Source organism: Rhea pennata, chromosome 4 (assembly GCF_028389875.1).
Source record: "Rhea pennata isolate bPtePen1 chromosome 4, bPtePen1.pri, whole genome shotgun sequence".
Lineage (NCBI taxonomy): Eukaryota > Metazoa > Chordata > Aves > Rheiformes > Rheidae > Rhea > Rhea pennata.
The window spans coordinates 41,151,878-41,172,126 of record NC_084666.1 but is presented as its reverse complement, the minus strand read 5'-3'; the positions used below and the strand labels follow the sequence as shown (position 1 = coordinate 41,172,126).

Genomic DNA, 20,249 nt, shown 5'->3' with positions numbered 1-20,249 from the left:
TGGAATGAGAACACATATGAGATTTGACTGACTGTCCTGTGCTATGTTGCAGAAGAAAACTTCCTTGGAAGAGAACTGCTTATTAGCAATACTTCACACTAACATTTATTGTGTTGATTCTGACATGACTCTCTGCAGAATAAATATTTTGACATTGATGAATTTCCTGAAAGCTTTTCAGGAATTCTTTAAAACTTCACACACTGCAAGAAATTCTACTTGACAAAATACGTGTGAGAAGGAAAGTAATGGGAAAATAAACAGCTTGGAATTTCCTGGTTTGTTTTGGGCAGTTATTTTCTGCCTAGTTTATGGATGCTGTCATGCATGTGAAAGGCACACAAAGTTTATTAAGTTGCTATGTGAGTGAAGGATTTATTGATCTTCATGAGCAAGTCTGGACTTATTTCTGAGGTAACACTATTAAACCTTACATTACTCCAGCCTTTCAGAGTAGCACAGTCGTGTATTCTGTAATATGGCTCTGTCTAACTTCACTTCTTGAAGTTGTTTGTTTTGTGAAATGCTTTCATACTTGGGGAGTATTTTTCAAAGTAATAGCCTCAGTACAGATCCACAAAATTCTTTATTTGCATTTCCAACTGCTCTATAATAAATTCTGTTTGTGTTGTATCTATATTTGTATTGATTTTTCAGCTATTCTAGCTGATGTCTGTCCTTGGCCATAATGATCCTAAAGTCAACCAAAGTTACGGGCATACAGCCAAACTCAGATGGTATTTGGTTAGTTTACTCCCTTTTAAAATAGTTTAGGAAATATTCTTTAAATATTTCTGTTATTTGACAAACGTGTTTAACTTTTCAAATTTCACTCCCTTTAGTCTCAATTTCCTCCTCCTTAATGTTTTCCAGTTCTAGAGAAAGGGATTAGAAGTGTACCTCACCTTTGGTTATTATTCAAATTTGTAGTTTTACTTGTCCGGCAAAATGGATTTTTTTCCTGATCTTGGGTTTATATTTTTTTGCTTTGTGCTACTGTGCATTTGTCTTCTAGGACATGCATTTAGTTATATAATCCTGGCATGCAGCCTAAACTCGTAATTACTTTAAAGGGAATTTGGGTATGCAAGCAATGCAGGATCAGGCATTTGGAAAATGGTTCAGTGGAGTTGCCTTTTTTTTTTTTTTTTCCTGAACAATGAATATTTATGTTAAAGAATTTCCGTGACTCTTGAAAACTTGTTTCACTTCTTCTCAGCTAATATGTGTTCCATTAGCATTTTTTGGCCTGAAGCCATCTGATTACTTCCGGCTTTGTTCAACTGTGGGTCTCTTTCTTTTTCTTTTTGTTTTGGTTTTCTGTCTGAAATGATTCAGCTTTGATTTAGTGGCTATTGTTTCTGGTGTTGAATTGTAGTGTTTTTTAGTCTCCCAGATCAGTGAGTAGAATTGCAGTTCCTTGTTTCAGAAGCCCAAACCTTTATTTGTATTTTGTTTTATTGTAGACTGTGCGGGATTCAGTCCAGGCAATATTTGATAAAAGTAGGATAAGAAAGTGCCTGAAGTGACCAGACTTACCAGGCTTGTTTTATTCTTTGAGGACCACATCCCAGATAATAATATCAGATCATATTGCCAATCATATTGTTCTGCTGTCTGTATTGTTTATGGTATGCTTTTCTCATTGCTTACCAGAAAATTTAAATACCTATGTTACCTTTTACATATATATGAGACTGTTTCCATATTTCACTGTATATCATGTCCTTTGGAATACACACTTAAAGGAAAACACACAATGCTTATTCAAAGTACAAGGCGGGAAATACTGATGCAAATAAATCAGTCATATGGGCACAGCTTTCTAAAGGTGTTACAACAACATGAGCTAGTGTACCTAGCTGGCTCCATCCAGAAAAGAATAGCATATTTTTCCTTAGGGAGAGCTGAGTGGGAATGAAGGATACTTAAAACATATAACAGAAGCTTCAAGGGGAAAAAAGGAACCCATGACAGAAAAGAGACTCTGGCTTCCAGGTGTATCAGTGAAAAAGGCCAGACAGTGATAAGCTGAGATTGCGTGCTGCAAGCAGCGCAGATGTGCATCACCAAGTGGGACTTTCCACCTTTATGCATGGAAAGGGTAAGGCTCATTTTGGTGGGGTTTCTCTTCTGTTTTATTTTTTTTATTTTTTTTTTTTTTTGAGCTGTTTAAACATGTTTCTTGTTTTTAAGTGCAGTACCATAAGTATTATGACATAAATCATGCTTTGTTATGAAGAAGCAAATGTATGTTGCGACAAACTCTGGAATCAGTCACAGATGAAACTTGTTGTAATCTGAGCAGTAGTGTGAGAAGAAGCAAACAGTGGAATTTCCCTCTCTGCTTCTAGTTCTCCTCTAAGAGGTAAAGGCCCGAGGTCTTATTCCTACTGGGATATGCTTGAAGGGAGCATGAGAAAAAAACACTGGTGCAGCTAGTGATCAGCCATGGTAGAGAGACATCTTGATAGAAGTTTGTTTGTGTTTGTCCATGGTTTAGTCTAAATTGATTCCAGTGGTCCCAGTTTTAAAAGATACTGAACTGCACCCTAAGATATCCTGAGTGCCCCCAATTCCACAGAAATTAACTGCGGCAGTCCAGCCTCATGTCCAATTGCTATTCAGTTACTTACAGCAACCCACTCCCCATTAATAACAATTACCTTTATTCAGAGAAGGTCTATAATTTGCTCCTTGAATTATGTTTTATCACTTTTTAAACTGTAGTTTAATTCTACCACATTTTACCAGTCTGAATGTATTTCTCGTGTTCTTTGCATGACAAAATACCATTTTTAACTTCAGTACTTTCTCAGGTAACCTTTTCCTTCCAATGTTGTAGTTACTGTGCTTTGATCATCTCCTCAAGCATAAATTAGATTCTTAATGTGGCTATTGATGCTTGACAAACTTCCTCTGACAAACCTGGACATCGAGTCTTTCTTCCCCAAGCAAGCTGGACAATTGCTAGCATTGAAATACAAGCTCTTTTTCATACTCTTCCTCACTGCAGCAATTCCATATGGCTCCTGGCTAGGCAAGGACAGCTGAAGTAAAACCTCCTGCCACCATATTTTTGTTCCTTGAATCTTCTGGCATGCCCATCTTTTTCAGGATTGTCAGAAAGCTGGCATAGCAACTAGCTGCATAGATCAGCTGGGAGCTCTTCCCCGTGTTAGAAAAACATCCAGGTGGGAACTGGATTGCCTTTTGGCCACCTGTGAGGCTACAGCAGTCCTGGGGGCCTGTCATGAAGGGACTGAACCCTCTTTCAAGGCATTTGTCCAGCTACATATATAGTAAATATGGCTAAGCCTTTTTCTGGGACCACTCTCCTTTTTTTCCCCCTATTGTTAGTTATGTAAATGCAATCTGTAGAGGGCTGTTTACAGCTATTGGATGTATGAGCAAGGGATTTTGCTTACTTTATTTTTGAAGTAAAGTACAAAACATTTTAAAAATATTTCTGAAATAAAATATTTGAATAATTTGTAGGACTTGCAATAAGTCTGTGAGAAATAGAGAACTTATACAGAAGATTCTCATTACTGTGGTAGACAACTGTTATTTGGAATGTTTTTTTAAAACATATATTTATTTTCATATATGTATGCATTAATATTCAGTTAATCATAATCTGTCTGGCTGGTTTAAAAAATTCTATACAAGGTAGATTGTTTCAGTCTGGAGACAATGGTATTGTACTGGGCCCAGATACTCATATAATAATCTTGACAGTACACTGGCTACGATAATGTAGTATTTTTAAATAGAATTAGTAGTTTTAGTATGTTTGATAACCCTTTTTCCCCCAAATCTGATAAACAACCTATAGCAAAATCCTAAATAATAAACAATTTCAACTAACACTGTAGAGTATCTTTAGATTTCCACTGCTTGGATACTCCGCCTGCTAATAAGCAGAAGGAAGCATAGGTTTTATAGCATGGCAGAGTATGAAGTTGTAAAAAGAGCACAGTAGTCCTTTCACAACAGACTCTGTGAGCTGAGCAGACCCTGCAGAGAGGTAAACACTGTTGCATTGTACAAGGTACCTGTAGGGATTTCTCATTATGCCAAACCCAGAAGCAGATTTCCTTTGGATTTGGCAAAGAGGTAATGTAAGAATTTGTTTGGCACTGAGTGTACTGGAGAACTGTCTTTTTTTCCTCCCTCCCCCCATCCCCCTTATTGAATTCCTAGTAGTTTTTATTTATTTATTTTCAAAAAAAAAAGATTACATTGTAGCTGTGGCCATGTTCTGTAGGGTTAAGGTAACCTTAATGAAATGCTGTAAGTCAACATATGTTAGTTAAAAAGGTTGTGTTTTAACAAAAGGGGTTATATTTCTCCAAATACGAACCATATGTGTTACAGTATTGTAGCAAAGTCTATTACATTTTTAAGTTTAATCAAAGCAGCAGAATTTTTGAGGGCAGTATGCAGTTGTCAGTCATTCGTTACTGGCACCCACCCATTACTGGAGAAAAAAGAGAGGCCTAACTTCTTGTTAAAAGTCCAGTTTGGGATAGTAAGTAAGTAGAAGTTTACTGATAGGAACTGTATGCCTATAAAGCAGTCCCTTTCCAGCCAGGAACAGATTGTTGTTTTGATATAGAAAAATCCTCATCTACTAGGGGTTTGGGGGCTTTTTTTTTTCCTCCCCTCCTTTTCATCAGACTATACCTAATAAATGAAGCTGAAGTGCTTTTAAAATAGCTTCTGGATAAGTAGAATTATTGAATATGCCAAATGATCTGTCACCCACACAATCGGCAATACCATGAATTAAACTTCCTGCCTCAAAACTGGTGTCTGTTGCTGTTGCACTTGCTCTTACGATGCAAGCTTGCAAGAAGTCCATGAAATTTTTGGCATCCCATAGATTGCTGCCTAGGCACTGGTCTGCAGCACTACTACATATATTGGCTATTCATCTGAGATGAAAATAACTATCCAAAGGAATATGGTGTCACAAAACTGCATTTCCAGAAAGAAAGTGCTATTAAAACAGATTTGATTATATTGCCAATATATGTGAAGCTTAGTGCATCGCAAAAATTCTGGTGGGTATCCTAGGAAGAGAAGTACAGTGCAACTTCAAAGCATTACTGTGCATCAGTGCTAATGGTAACAGTTGGTCAAGTTTAGCATGTAAGGATGGATGAAAACTGAAGTTAAAACTAGTTTGGATGAGTTTGTTCACCCACTTCTATCGATATTTCTTTTAAAGTCCTGCTAAACCAGTAATACTTCAGTGGTCCATCATAGACCACTCTACATGCAAGGACCATGGATTTCTGACCTACTGAAAAAATCTGGCTGGCAAATTCTGAGGTCATACTGAGCATGTGCAAAGTGATTTTTTTTTTCTGATAGGAAAGTTTTGTTTGTTTCTTTGCTTTTAAATTAAAAACTCATAAATTGGCCAAATATAAGCATAGTTTAATATAGAGAAAAAAGACTTACTTTTGGCACTAGCAAAATCCTCAGCCAAATAAATTTATTAATTCATTCTCTGTAAAAGTGTTCATACACCAGAGCATCCTTAGGATTAAAAAAAAAAAAAAAAAAAAAAAAAAAAAGCACGCCCCCCCTTATTAATTCTAATTTCAAAACTTTCATTTCAAAAATAGTTAAAACTTACTTGTTTAAAATAATTTTTTAAAATTATCCTGGATAGAGGTTTGGCATGGGATATTTCAACACAAATGGAAAATTTTGCAAAGCCGTAAACAGCTGATTGTAGGTTCTATCAATGTGCTGTGGGCATTTTCATAAAAGATTGTGATATTTTGAAGCAGCATATTAGCACTCATTCACAAGCTATCTAGACATTTTCTTCTCTAACCATGGCAAATACTCATGTGGGTTGCACACGAACACCTTTGGCACAGGTAGGGATTGCACTGGTTTAGTGTCTCTTTGGTTGCCTTAGGGAGAGAGAGTTTGTTGATGAAAGAAGTTTTCACCTGTAAACAAAGTACTATACAAAGGTAAAAGAGTTCTCTGAAAAAACATTTTGGTGCAGTACACGGGGTTGGAATAGTTCGTGATCTGCAAAGTAAGGAACAGGGCCAATCAGCAGCTTTTCTGTTCTATTTTAGAACAATTACATTCCTTTTTCTAAACCAAAACACTGCAATCACCATTATACAAATATAAGTCTTAAATCTCATTCTCTTCCCTCGTTTCTGGTGTAGCATGCTAGCTGCAGCTTGCTTCAGACTGTTTTTTCTTAAACTCCCAGAAAATGTAAATGGAACTTGAAACTTCTGCCCACCAGTCCTCAAAGTAAGTGATTCTGAACTCCCACTAGGAGTGCATTAGGCATAAGATCAGTTATTGTGAGGTTATTGCGAGTTACTATTTACTTTTTTTTTAATGCTGTTATGTCTAGTGAGAAGAAAACTGATTTCTAAAGGACAAAATTAGGTCTGTAACATATTGTACTTTGACAGTCCTGGACTTTACAATGCATGTTTTTTTTTTCCTAAACATTATAGTCTGGTTTGGTTGATCAAAAATTATAGTCTTATCCTGAATGTCCAATAAACATGATTCCTACAAAGGAAGTCTCACTAGTACAGTGGACCAAGAGAACTAATATAAAATGATTTTGTACCACTGAGTTAATTTTATTGCAGTGCTCTTTTATCCACTACTTAACACTATGTGGTCTGATCCATGGATCATCTTCTACTTTGCCTAGCTGACTGAGATCTATGGAATAGCTGGCAAATTTTCCTTTATAGCCATCTTCAGTTTGTCATTTCTTAATTTTGTTCTGCCACTCCTCGCTGTAATCTGGCCTTATTTACTTCTTACTGCTTGCTGGTATCACTTGATGAAGTCATGCAGGATGTATTTCTTTCTTAAACCAGCTTGGAAAGCAGTCACCTACTTGCTATTGACATTTATTTCTGCTACCATTCGATGCGTTTCCTCCATTTTGATAATAACAGGGCAAACGGCTTCCAGATCTAAATACAATACACTGGGACATGTCTACCATACCTACAGAGAATAGTGCTTCCTATTCCCATGAATTTGTGCCCAAGTTTCTAAAACAGGAACGTTTTCCTTGGCTGTTGCTATCAACCTAAGCCAAATGCATGACTTTTTACCCCTCATAACTGCATTATACTTCAGAATAGCTTTTATCTCAATTTCCCTATGGGTATATTTTTAATACTTCTGCATTGAAAACTCTGGTAATGCTATTTTGTTATGAAAGTGCATGGTTTTCATTCAGATATATAATGATAATGTTGCTCATGTGGGTTTGTAATCAGAAAAGCATGCTTTAAGATTAAATGAGAATTCATTTCAAGCAGTAAGTTGATCTGTAGTATGGAAGTATTATTGACCATGGTAAATCTTGATTTTAAGGAAGAACATTTTTAGTTTCAGTAAAAGAGAACATTTCTTTCAGAGTCCCAATTATATACATAGTTGACAAATAGCTGTGCATTGACAGTTGAAAAAAATCAATATTATAGTTAATCCATCATAAAAAGCTTTTCTGTACACTCCTGTTTGAATGTTTAACACTCTGCTCTAAGTTCAGGCATGTAGTACAGTTCGGTGGCACAAAGCTGTTTTTGCTATCAAGAGTGTTTTGTTTATCATGGTGAAAATGCTGAGGCAGAAGATCTGTCTCTATCTTTCTTGTGATACCATTCAAGTATAGTTTAATGGACAATGTAGTTAAACTGCGTAGAATAACTTTAAACTGGGAAATACCATTCTTTGTGTCCATATGGCTTCTTGTGGATACCTGTACAATTCCCTGCATGCATTCCATATCTTTCCATGAAGCTTCTGGGACAAATTTGCAGTAAGCAGCAATTAGCAATGGTGCTTCATTGCATTATCTTGATTGCAAGGTGGACACTCGTTTCTTCGACAAGCATCTAAAGTCTCCAGAAGAAGGAAAAATAGGTTAATCCTACAGATCATAATTAGACCAATACAATTTGGGATGATACTTTGACAGGAAAAAAACAGTATATTTAGTTAATAAATGTTTCTTCAAACACAGGAACTCTGCGCCAATTTTTCAAAGTGTTTTCAGAGAATTAATTAGCCTAGTATTTTACAAATTAGTAATACAGAAGTAGTAATGTAATATAGAATAAAGAACTTATAATAAAAAATAGGCTCATGGATACAATCTATGGATACAATATGACATTTTTGGGAAATCAACATCAGTTTTTGTAATCAGAGATAATATCTCACAAACCTATTCAAATTCTATAAAAGAATCAATAGGAAGCATGTGGCTGAGTGAAATTTGGTTCACACAATCCACTGGATTTCCAGAGGATCTTCAGTAATATTGATTGTGAAAGGCTTCTGAAGAAACTCAGCAGCCAGGACAAAGGCTTGACCAAATGAAAATAAGAGTTTAAAAGAAAGAAACCAGGTATAAGAGCAGACTGTTGATTCTCAAAATAGCAGGACATGACTAGTTGAATTCCACACAGACCTGTGCTGGGTCTGGTACTGTTCATCCTTTGTGCTGCTTTTCCAAATCATTTATGTTTAGACAACACAACAAAAAGAATTTCCCCCAAATGAGGAAAAAAAGATATTCAGGGATATTTAGATACAAAAGATATGAAAGGGATGACTTTTAACAGTTAAATCATTGTATATTTTCTCACTTGCATGAGAGAATTGTTGAAGTTCTGTATCAAAAAAAATACACATGTATGTATAATCAGTGTGTGCATCTATACGTCTATACATGGCAAAATGTTCCATCAGAGAAATGTGATTTTATATACAGTTAAATCATGCATTACAATATCACTAAATGTTTTAGCACTTACGTTACAATGCCCATATTCTTCTTATAAATTAGAAAGCTGAGCACTAACACAGAAATTCAGTTTTATTTTACTGATAAAATGCTGTTATCTTCTGATTTCATGATTATTTTAATAATAGTAGAGGATTTTTGTAGTTTATGTGTTCAATATTCCCTAGTAGTGAGCTAAAGGAGTGGATGCCAGTACTCTAAATTCGGTAAGTGGTTGTATGTGGTGTTGCATATCTTCATATTCAGGTGATAAAGCTTTTCAAGCCCTTCTGGTTAATGATGTGATCTTTCCTAGCAGATATATATGCCACTGTTCCCACAGAACCTACTGTTTGTTGACTACATAAAATCTGTGCAAGGCTGGGCATCACGAATACGCTCCTGCCAAGCTGCATTTAGGCCTGTGGGACAGCGCATGGTTTGGCTTTCCAAGGGCAGCGTTTCAAGCCCTCGAGAGAGGCCCTGCTGCGGCTCTCAGTCTAGTTGCCCCCGCTGAGTTACTGCGTGCGGTGCAGTGGTTAGAGCAGGCTCGCTGGGGGAGGAAAAGGAAAGATTAACTTGTGCACGTGCAAACTGACAGCTACCAAAATGAGAAGCTGGCATGGGGAACACACAGTCTGTACTTGCTGGAATAGTGTCACTGGGGTAGAAGGTAGCAATTTAACTGTGTGTGTGTTTAGAGGAAACCTGAACCTTGAAAGCCATCTGTCCAGAGAGAGGTGTGGGTTTGTCATGGAAAGCCAGTCGAGTGGTGACTTCCAGACATTTGGGAGATGATTCTTTTCAGTTCAAGTGTAGAGCCCTATGTTTTTGTGTGCGTTTACCAAAGTTTTTATATAGCTTCCTTGGGAGTGTTGTGAGCTCCTCATTCAGCAGAGACGTACCCAGTTACTTTCAGATGTGAAACATGTCATAGCAGCAAAAGGGCAAACATAGTGCGGCACCTCAAAGGTCAGAGGATGAATCCTTCTACCCGGAGCGTAGCCATTGCGGTGTCGATGCTTCCTTTCAGAAGAACTGCCGTCAGATGTCGGGGACCGGACGCGATACTGTTGGCAGCCTCCGCGGCGAGCTGTTTGTCAGCGGTGGGAGCAGCTGCAAGGGGGGTGACAGGGGTGGTCTGAAATGAACTGACGCTGCCGCAGCCCTCGGAGATGGAGAGGATGGTCTGCCCAGTTACTTCGTTTGAAGTTAGTAACTGACAGTCGTATGTCTTTGTTTTTCGCTTATCCCTAAAGAGGTTTTGTACTTTGGATTTTAGTTTTGGCATTTTGTCATTTATGAATGTTTTTACAAAATTAATCTAGAAAGGGATAACCTGAAATAGCAGATTTTTCTGGATGTAAATTCTGCTACTTAGTTGTTCCTTTTCTAGGTAGTTTATGTGTTTTTCATTTTGCCATTTTTTTTTCTAAAGCTGAATTAAACAGGGTAGTTCTTGTATGTAATGTGTGATGTGGTCAATACATTTCTTGTGCCACTGTTTTTGTAGGTTTTTTCTGGTTTGAGAGTTTCTTGCAAATAAACTTGTTCAGGCGTCTTCTGAGGGCAAGAATGCAATATAAAAATACCAGGGCCAGTTTTTCTGTCAAGCTGAAAATATAACTGGTGCAATGTGTTGGGTGCAGCAAGAGTGTTACAGGAAAGTGATCTTTTTAAACAGGCCTTTGTACTCTCCCTAATTATTGTTTTTCAGACCAAGAGCAGTCACTTATTTCCCTGTACATCAGTGATGTAACATTCTGCTACTTATTTTCCACTTCATCCAAACATCTCCATACACAGGAGGCTGCATTTTAAAGAAGAACTTTTAGCATTGCTTAAGGACTTCTTTTCACAACTTGGTACTAAGCAACATTAATGAGAAATCAGGGCATGCTTCCAGGCTCTCAAATACAATTAGGAAGTTAGAAGCTTAGCCACAACTTCTTATTTTGTTGCACGAAACTGTTTCTTGTCCTGCTGTCTTACAGAGGGCTGTCTCACAAGACTTTTACTAATTTTGAGTCATTACATAGTGAACGGTATTCCTTTTAAGGAGTCACAGCTCAATAATTTCCTTAGTCAGATAGAGGTATCTCCATGTGTTGATTTTGTTGAGTTATTATTGTAGACATACTTAGTGTATATTCTGAAATGTTACCATTTCGCATTTCAGTTTAAGGAATGAAATTGCATCACGAAGGATTCCTTGGTGTTTATTTTAGAAATGACTACCCCATAAATGCCCATGAAGTTCAGTCTGTAAGACGTGAACAAAAAATACTGTGACCAAGACTGTTTGTCAGTGCTGGTCCTACATAAACATATATTGCCAGACTTTAAATTCTTTCTCGTGACATTCTTACCTAGAGTGCTGCGAGCACTGTGTGGGTAGGAAGCAACGATAATAATAGTAGGAAATGTTCTGCTAGTGAATTTACAGCTTCTTCCAACAGATTAGCTGTTCTTTATACTACTGCTAAAAATAGTTCGGTAAGATGTATTCTGAGAGTCCATCTAGTCCTGTTTGCTTTCTTGATGTAGTGTAGCAGAGTAGCCACATCTTTGATAGGTACTGTTGTTAAGGGGTGGGTTTCTTTACAGAGAGAAGCAGCCCCCCCCCCCGGCCGCCCCAAACCGGTGCTTCTTCTGTTCCAAACAACCATGAAAAAAGATGAAAAGCATCTAATTTCCGATTTTTTTTTTTTTTTTTTTTTTTTTTTTTTGCACTGGAGGCTTATACACTGTTTTCCCTTTGTCTTGTTGCCGGTGGCTTGCGCGCACGCTGTGCGGTGGCAGATCTAAGTTGCATTAACGGGGGAGCGCGGGCAGGGAGGGGAGGGGAGGGGAGGGGAGGAGAGGCTGCCCCGCGGGGCCGGGGCCGGGGCCGGGGCCGGGCCCGGGAAGGTGCTCCTGTGCTCCTTACATGGGCATGGCGGCGGCGGCCGGGCCGGGCCGGGCCGCGGGCGGGGCGGCGGCGGCGGCGGCGGCGCGGGGGGCTCGGCGAGACAAAGAGCGGTGCCCGCCGCCAAATAAGGCAGCGGGAGCCGGGGGATTTCAGAATAGGAGCGGCGGGGAAGGAGGCTGCCTGCGCGGGGCGGCTCGCTTCGCTTTGCTCGTCTTTCTCTCTCTCTCTCTCTTTTTTTTTTTTTTTTTTTTTTTTTTTTGTGAAAAGGGGAAGTGGTAAACACCGGGAATCGAGGCTTCAAGCTTGGCTTTATCCTTATGTCATCTTCCGTCGGCAAAGCTGAAGGACTCAAGCTGTGTTTGTCATATTTTCTCATGTTTCTGAAAGTTCTTCATAGATTTTTGTTTACAGAGGAGGGCTTGTTGGCAGCCCCATTGCTTAGCAGCCTAGAGATTAACGAGGCCTTCCCTGCTGGAGGAAAAAATACCCGTCACAGTTAAATTTCAGGCATTATGAAAATTTGCAGTGATTTTTTGCCTAGTACAATGTTCTAATGAAAACTTGTAACTAATCTCAAAAGGGTATGCACCTCTTGAGATATCTTTGTAGTTGAGAACTGAAGTGGGGAAAGAGAAAATGAGCACTAAAAAACTCTAATAACCAACATTTGGGCAATTCTGATAGAAAAGCATTTCATAAAAAAATGAATTGGTGAGAAGATATTCCAAGATGCCAGAAATGCAAGTGAGCTACCACTTTGAACACAGATACGAAGTTTGCGCTCTGCAATTCTAACCCAGTGTCTTGGCACACATTATTATTTCTGCTTATTTGGGGCTAAATTTAAAAGGTCTTATTCCCAGTGGGAAGAGATGCAGCACACTATTCACCTTTTTACTTCAGATTTGCTCAGAGCGGGACAAATCAACACAACAGGAACGTTCAGGAGATGAAGGAGCAGCTGTGATCTCTGCTAACTGTGAAAGCTGGACCAGAGAAAAGTAAATAGCTGCAGGCACAAGCCTCAGCAGTAACTTTTAACATACTGGCCTGGTTTGCTCTGGTTTCAAAATGTTTGCAACAGACCATCTCTGAAACTCACAGTCTTTTTTATAGGAAACAATTAAAGACACTATAAGGGCACTATCCTGATGAGAGGAAGTCAGTTATGCCTTGATCTTGAAGCTGTGAATAGATCAGCTCATAGACTGCTACTGAAAAACATTTAAAATACTATGGGTGCAGCCTGATGCGGAAGAAACAGCTTCTTTATCTTTGCTGACAGGCTCCCAATTACAGCAGCTGTAAGTTACTAGAGTGTAACTAATTGAAAGATATAAGCCATGCAGTATTACCATACCAGGAGTATTAAAGAAGAGAATGTCGTATTTGAGATTTGAGTTGGGAAATGGGAATGAGGACTAAAGGGTCACATTCCAATCTCTTTAACCACCTGTGACCTTATGTAAGCCTTCTAACAGTTTAACCATCTGAAGTATAGGTGGGCCTGTCGCGGACACATACTGATGCTTGGAAATATGATTTTCAGTATCACAGCTGAAGGGTGTTAGGCAGGTTTTACTGTGGCCTGAAGAAGGAACCATAGAAATCCTAATTGAAACAGAATAATTTATTAGAATTGCCTTTTTAATTTCCTTCATTAAATAAAAACAGAGAATCTGTGAGGAATGGTAGAGTGAGGGAAGATGAGAATGCAAGAAGCTACAAGAGCTGGGAGATGAATATTGAGCAGAATTGGATGCACGACGAGGGAAAGAAAAGAAACTGGATGGGATTTAAAGAATGGTTCTCCTCTGCGGCGTTAGTGAAATTGGCAACTTAAAACAGATCTGTTTGCCCTGTGGGTTTGTGGAGTGAATTGTTTGCCAGGAATTTATTTTATTATATTTAATGTAGCTATTTCCAGAGCTCATCGGCATGCTATGCCTGTAGTTCTACAGGCCAAAAAACTCTTCAGGGTTACCCACAGTCAAAACAGACTGAGAACTTGGGTACCTGAAATATGTAGGTACTTAAAGGAAGCCATTGGGCTTAAGGAATGCCAGAGTTATCTGTACACCTGTTTTTTCAGCTGTTCTGGGCTTTTAAGGCTTTCTTCTTGGCATCACAGGAGTTGCATAGTAATTCTAATCAGTAACATTTAAACAATTCTGTGCCTGAAGGCCTTTATTTTACCTTTTGGATGAAAATAGCAATTGATGTTACAGCAAAGGAGGCGTAAGCATGAGTCACATCATCACCATTTATATGTGTTTGTGTGTTTATACACATGCATATGTGTCAGAATGGTAATTGCTTGATTATGAAAGTTGTCTCAGGAACTTATGATTTTTGTTTTCCTCTATATTTAGGAGTTTGGAAAAAGGTTCTGTTGTCATTTTGTTTTTACTGATTTTTGTTGTATTTTAATAGATCAGAGGCTTCATAGTATAATTTGCTTTCAACAGTTGTCTCTAGCTATGGTTTCCTTTCTGTGAGAAACGTGATGTTGATGGAGTGTCTTGGCAGAACTGAAAGCGAAAGAAATTGTTTGTTCAAGTAGTCTTTCTTTTAAAAAACGTGTGATGCTTTGTTTTCCAGAAGCATTAAGAAGAACAAATGCCCTGCACAACTCAATACAACTCAGTAATTCTGACATTGCAATTTTCATCCACAGGAAATGACACCAAGCAAAGTGCTGTATAGTTAGGGCCTCGGTATCTGTCAACACCAGAAGGGTTAGCTAGTACAGGATGCCTGTAACATGGGATTCAAGAGACTCCTCTGAGATAGTGCTAAATACTTAGGACTGGCAGGTGTTTGGCAGTTGCCCATTTTAGAGGTATAGTCCTTCTTGTTTTTTAGGAAAGCATAGCTTTGCATTCTAGGATTCTGAAGAAACCTCTTAACTCTCATGCATTCCAATAGAATTTGTGTCCAGTTCCTGGCTTGGTAGTCCCCATTCAGAGATTTAAATGTTGCCAAGTACAGTATGGGAGGGGATTTAATTTTATGGAGATTGCTTTTATTTATTTGTTTATTTAAGGTTAAAAATCAACAGTGATTGGCATGTCAGGGTTTATTCTGCATAACTGGTGTAAATGAGATGCATTTCCATTTTTATGAGAAGAACAAGCAGGTTGCTGAATTGGGCTCAGTGCATCACGGACTTCAGTCAGCTGCATATGAATCAGTCTGAATGCTTGCAAACTCTCAGTTCCCTCTCCTAGTTCACTGATGTCTGCCCCTGGCATTTCCATCCAAGCTTAACTAGGTTTGAACTGTAATATGATGCAAAGCTCCATTATATCTGGTTGAAAACTACATGGCTTGATTTACAGGCATATATATAGTCTTCAATTGATGTCCAGTTTTTAAGATCAAAAGAATCTTGTGTCATGTATGTCTACTCCACCTAGAAGAGACCATTTGATTCTCGTTCATAATTTCATCCTAGACCTTAGAACTTTTAAATCTTTAAACATGCTTGTGTTTTCTTTTGGAAAAACCTCCAGTTTGCGTTTAAAGAATTTAAGAAATCTACTCTTAACTAGCCTAGATCAGAAGTTGCACACTCCACATAACTTCTAATATCTTTGCTACTCACCAGCTAGTATTCTAAAATTTTTAATATCATAATGGAAAAAGCCAAATAGGCAAGTAGAAGAAAGGAAATAAAACTTTATTTGTAGTGTACAACCGCATGGAGATGAGGTGGTGTGAGTGACATTGTGTACTCCATATTTAACTCCATATTCCCTTCACTGAAGATAAGTTGCAAACAAAAAGACAACATTTAAGTACTGTGCATTAGTAGCTCAAAGATTTGACAGACTCTCAAGAAATCTACTGACCTATTTTATAATAATTTGTTTTCTCTCAGATTGCTTTAGAAGTAATTAGTTTGTGTAAGAGCTTTCCGTCAGTGTTTTGAAATTCAACTTTTTTCTGAAGTCAATGTTTTTTAGTTTTCACATTTTAACTAGTACTAATCTTGTTTTGTTTGCAAGGTGACATGAAAAAGGGGGTCACCCTTTCTATACTTTTCTCAGTTCATTTCAATAAGAAAAATAAATTGAGCGAAGAGGGAAAAGTAACAACTCAAAATGAGTGTGTATTTGTTTCCCATGCAGCAAACACTACATTCACATGAAAAATACAGTTACCTAACTTGCCTTGCTTGCAAAACAAACTAAAACTGATTGATACAGATCACAACACAGTAATTAATCAGCCATTAATACTTTAATTTCATGTGAAATTTGATCAGTTTGGTCAATTTTGGTCAAAATTTTCAATCTTTTTTTTTTATGGAATTGTATGAAGTCACATATTTGTTTTGTGAAGCTTCTCAAATTTTGAACCAATGCTGACCAAAAATCCACAAGACTTGTTCTGTCAGTTGTTTATCTTTTTTACTAACAGCCTCTGTCAGCAGCTTCATCAGTTGATAGCAATTAATTTTTGTTTCTTTTGCTTTTTGCTGTGTTTTTTTTCCCAAAAATTGTTGCAATCGTCATTATATTTAAATGTATCGCTTAGGACTTCATTGTAACTGTATGCAGTTGTATCATTGTAGGTAAATAAATTCCCTCCAATTTAGTGTCCAAGGCATTCTTTACATATAGTTGGAAATTACTTAAACTATGGAAATGTTCATGCATCTGTGATGATAGACTAAGTTGTTTATAGGAAAGAATTACAGATCATGCTAAGTTTTAAGTCAAGCATATGTTTTGGTTCCTTTTTCTTTGGCTGTTTGTGCTTTGTATTTTGTTCCCAGTAAGTCGAGCTTCGTTTTCACTTCGCATGCCCAGTTCTGTTTGTGGAGTCACAGTGAAGCAGGTGTCCTGAGCTGAGGACTACTATAAGCAAATACAGATGAGAAGATAAAATGAGGGGACTTAAAGTCCAGTTAGTGTTCTTCTGTAATAGGGCTTTTGTAGCAGCAGCTTAGTCAGTTCTTTGTTAAATGTGTCAGGCTCTCTGCAGCCATTATTGGCTGAATTGTGTTCTGCTTGTCAGATAAAATGCTGTCTTCAAACAGAATACTTACCCAAGATCACATGGAGACCTGATTAGTGATGAGTGATGCTCTTTTTATATTTGCACTATATTCATACTATGTGTATGAGCTACCATGCTTCTTCCCCTAGTCATGTAGTTGAATTGGAAAGAGAGGGACAGTTGGCATTTCCCAGCTCTGGCATGTGATTTGCTGTTCCAGCAGCTGGAGATGCTTTATTTTCCCCCTCTCTTTTACCTAGTTGGTGAAGGGGCAACAGTGTTGGACTAAGCAGGGGAAGTTTCAGTGCCACCTTCTTCTGCGTGGTCCACCTTCAAATTAAGTTTTGCAGGTAAAGATCTCTCCCATCTTGTGGGTTCGCAGTAGTTGGAGAAAAGTAGGTATGATGATACTCCTGTAGAAGCTCAACAGATTTCAGGCATCCAGAGCTGGGCTATGGTTCATAACACACTGATGGGAAAGTGGATCTGAAAAAAGGATGGGGAACACCCTTACTTTCAACTGCCCTAAAACCTCTTAACCAAGTGCCTGAGATATTTAATACTGTTGAGGTATGTAGCAGCATGTTTATACACTTTTTTTTTGTCGCACATTGCAAAATATTCAAGCAATACCCACATCACCACTGTGGATTAGGCATGAGTTTGAGAATACAGGTTTTTTAGATGCGTTGTTTGAGTTTGTGTGTCTTGTTTTAAAAAGATGTGTTGCTGATGTTAAGGCTTGTTCTATGCTTTCTTATAAAACTGAAGTTGCCATGTAATCTGTAAGAAAGCGTTGGATCCAGTCCAAACTGATTATAATAGGAAGGGTATGAAGCAAGAGCAAAAATCTATTTTTCATTTTTCTTCTCCTTATGGAAAAAGTATCTGCATCCACATGATGCTCTTAGTGGAATATACGGTAGTAATATATGTATATGTTGTGTATATATGGGTATACACATGTATACTCTATGGGCCTGTATGCAGTAGACTGTGTATTTGGCACCGATAGATTCACATGATTTTTTGCATAATGCAATTTTTGCTTTTTTTTCGCATGATGCAAAACAGCATGAAGTTTGTAACTTGCAGTAAGTGTTCTCTGAACTCTGATACTGTTGCAGATAACTAGTTTGGGTAACAATACTGTCCTTGGACAGGTCAAGACACAGGAGATCATTTATGGAACTAATGTCCAAAGTGCACAATAGAGCAATACGGACCTTCTGAGAAAATTCTAAATTCAGTTTAATTTGAAAAGACAGGGACTTGATAGTGATGAGTAGTAAGTGATGAGTAGTGAGTAGCGGTAGAAGTATTATTTTAAAAGAGACCCCTGTATTAAGAAGTTTACAAGAATAAACTTCCGTGCTCGTACATTAAAATATGGGGGTGCCCTGCCCGTTCTGTCGTACAGACGAAAGGGTTAGGGAACCTTGGAAACGTTTCCACGCAGGAAAGTTCTAGCGGCAAAAAACTCTAGCGGCAAAGCTCGGGGGCTGCTGCGCGGCCGTGCCACAGAATCTGGGGTGTTCCCTTTGCTCTCCCGGGCAGCTCTTGGTCTGACTTGGTGGAAGTGCCCCTGCCCCGTCTCGCGGAGGCGGGTGCAGCCCTCGCGGCGGCGGCCGCGGCCCGGGGGTGGGGGCCGGGCCGGGCCGCGCGGGAGCTGCGCCTCGCCGGCGCCGCGGGCCGCGGGCCGGGGCCGTGCGCGGCGGCCGGGGCCCGCCCCCCGCGCCTCGCGGGCCGCCTCCGGGACTCTTAACGTGAAGCTGCCGGGGTGGGACGCGCCGGCTCCGTGAGTCACGGCGCGGGTGCTGCCGCGCCGAGCCCAGCCTCCGCGCCTGCCTCCCCGCCTGCCTTTATAGCGCGGGGTACCTGCGGCCGCGCCGCCCCGCTCCGCGCCGCCGCCGCCCGCGGGCCCCGCGCTCGGCCGCCCGAGACCTGCCTGGCGCCGTGGACGCCGCCAAGGTAAGGCGGCGCGGCGCGCGTGGGTGCCGGGCCCTGACGGGCTCTCCTCCTCCTCGGGGGCGAACGCAAAGCCGGAGAGCAAATGCCGCCGCGCTGCAATCGCATCGTGCTGCCCGCGGCGCTTTCAAGCCCTTCTGCTCTTTCCTCCTTTTAACAGGAGTTCGCCACGTCGTCTGCAACTGCATTTGCGTTTCGCTGATGCGCTTTATTTGCCGGCTCTGGCATCTGCTTAGCGTTTCCAAATACGGTTGGGATGCAGCTGTGTGAATCTGGGTAGCTGAAGCCTTGCTCAACCACTTGTTAGTGACTGTGACCCCGCAGTAAAATGAGTGCTTCGGCAGCTTGCTTTGTAGGAACCCGGGGATCCTCGTGGGTGAAAAGGGAGTTGGCCAGGAGCAGGCAATTTAGTGTTTTCGAAAACTTTCTGTGGCTTGCTACCAAAAATAAAACAAAATTGAACCTTTTTGTTTGTGGTGTGGAGTTCGTTAGTCTGTGAGGAAGACGTATCTGGAGAGTCAGCACTGATGTACTCGTGCTGACTTTTTTTGTCGAATGTTTATAATTGAGTGTTGAAAGGAATTTAGTGTTACTTAGTAACTTCACAACTAAGAAAAACCTCCAAAGTAGTTTCTGTGCGTTTTTTATTTATTTCTTTTTAGGTCTGTGGCAGACATCTGTTTAAATTTTAGTAGTAAAGGCAAAAAAAAAAAAAAAAAAGGAAAAAAAAAAAAAAGAAAACCGTGAAAGTTTCCTGGCAGTCGGCACATAATTAGAAAGAAGGCTGGGAAAAGTAAGACTGGCCTTCCTTATAATGATGTGTTTACAGAAACTTGGAAAGTGGAGGTATGCATTGGCCATCAAAGAGAAACCAACGGCTGCTCTTGGAACATTTGGATCAGCCTTACATTAAGGAATATGGCACTGCAGAGCATACATCTAAAAACAGAAGTGGACACATTCTGTTTCATTAGGTTTTGAGGTCAAGAAAGTGTTTTTCCACAGTATTCTGTGGTTGTATTGAACTGGAACCACAATTCCTGGGAACAGACCTGTCTCTCTGATAGGAACTCCATAGGATGTATTATATGGAAAATAATATGTCCACTAACAAGCCTGTGCACACCAAAACCCACTGGAGTTCTGGGATGGGGAAAAGGCTATGATGATGTTCTTATGGAAGCCCAACAGTTTCCAGGCATCCAGCACTGACATCCAGAGCTGGTCTGTGATTCACAGTACATACCAGACATAGAAGGATTAAGATACATAACTGATAACAGGAGGATGGAAAAAATACGTAAAAAGTTCAGTGACTCTCAGCCCTTGTCCATTGATTGTATGTAAAACATTTGACTATGAAAAGGGGTCAAATTCTTGGAGAACAGGATTCTAAGAGAAATTCTGCTGTGTCTTGCTTTTAGTGGGCAAGGAATCCTGAAAGATCTGTCCATGAAATAATACCCCGGTACTAATTTTTCTGGACAGAAGGAGAAACGCTGTGGGAAAAGGTAGGATAGAGGGATGAGAATCTGAATAAAAGAACAAGGA

General features: G+C 39.5%; 1 protein-coding gene across 7 annotated transcripts in view; it reads left to right on the top strand.

The window, feature by feature from the left end:
• The window catches only part of PALLD (palladin, cytoskeletal associated protein), a 211,971-nt gene that overhangs the window by 121,767 nt on the left and 69,955 nt on the right, over positions 1 to 20,249 (top strand). The window contains exon 1 of one of the 7 annotated variants that reach the window (XM_062573801.1): positions 18,607 to 18,701. The exons of 5 other annotated variants lie outside the window; for them this stretch is intronic. The gene's annotated coding sequence lies outside the window, so the exon portion shown is untranslated. Of the gene's footprint in view, positions 1 to 18,606; positions 18,702 to 20,249 lie in introns of those variants that run through there. One more of the 7 variants, XM_062573802.1, reaches the window with a different exon arrangement.